The sequence below is a fragment of the Arachis ipaensis genome, chromosome B01 (assembly GCF_000816755.2).
Source record: "Arachis ipaensis cultivar K30076 chromosome B01, Araip1.1, whole genome shotgun sequence".
In the NCBI taxonomy this organism is placed as follows: domain Eukaryota; kingdom Viridiplantae; phylum Streptophyta; class Magnoliopsida; order Fabales; family Fabaceae; genus Arachis; species Arachis ipaensis.
The window spans coordinates 133,012,256-133,013,556 of NC_029785.2; positions in this window are offsets into that span (position 1 = coordinate 133,012,256).

A 1,301-nucleotide genomic window follows, 5' to 3' on the forward strand; every position below is an offset into this window, starting at 1 on the left:
GGATAGGATGTAACCATTGACAAGGGTGATGCCTCCAGACGATTAGCCGTACCGTGACAGGGCATTTGGATCATTTTCCCGAGAGAAGACCGAAAGTAGCCATTGACAATGGTGATGCATTACATAAAGCCAGCCATGGAAAGGAGTAAGACTGATTGGGTGAAGATAGCAGGAAAGCAGAGGTTTAGAGGAATGAAAGCATCTCTATTCGCTTATCTGAAATTCTCACCAATGATTTACATAAGTATTTCTATCCCTGTTTTATTAATTATTTTCGAAAACCCCATTACCATTTTATATCCGCCTGACTGAGATTTACAAGGTGACCATAGCTTGCTTCATACCAACAATCTTCGTGGGATTCGACCCTTACTCACGTAAGGTATTACTTGGACGACCCAGTGCACTTGCTGGTTAGTTGTATCGAAGTTGTGACAAATTATGAATTGAGATTAGAGAACCAAGTTTTTAGAGCCATTACCAGAGATCACAATTTCGTGCACCACACACCATACTTAGAATGTTGCTCGCCCTCGAGCAAAAGAAGAAAGAATAGAAGAAGAAGAAGAAGATATGGAGAAGATGGAGGGATGTGTGTATTCGGTCATATGGGTGGGATTGGGTGGGAAAGAGATGTTGAATTTTGAAGGTAGGTGGGTGTATGGATGTGAGTGGTAAATGGAAAACAGAAGGGATGACTATGAATGGAGAGAGAGGATGATATAGGATTATGAGGAGGTAAGGTGGAGATCCTATGGGGTCCACAGATGCTGAGATGATCTTGTGGGGTCCACAGATCCTGAGGTGTCAAGGAATTGCATCCCTGCACCAATTAAGCATGCAAAATGTCCTTGCACACAATTCTGGGCGTTCAGCGCCTGATTGGTGCTTGTTCTGGGCGTTGAACGCCCATTTGTTGCCCATTTCTGGCGTTGAACGCCAGAACCATGCTTGTTCTGGGCGTTCAGCGCCAGCTCTTCTCCAGGGTGCATTTCTAGCGTTCAAACGCCCAGATGCTGCCCATTTCTGGCGTTCAGCACCAGAACCATGCTCTGTTCTGGCGTTGAACGCCCAAAAGATGCTTCTTACTGGCGTTTAAACGCCAGTAAGGTCTTCCTCCAGGGTGTGATTTTTTTTTCTGCTGTTTTTGATTCCGTTTTCAATTTTTATATTTATTTTGTGACTCCACATGATCATGAACCTAATAAAACATGAAAAACAATGAAAATAAAAATTAGATAAATAAAAATTGGGTTGCCTCCCAACAAGCGCTTCTTTAATGTCAATAGCTTGATAGTGGG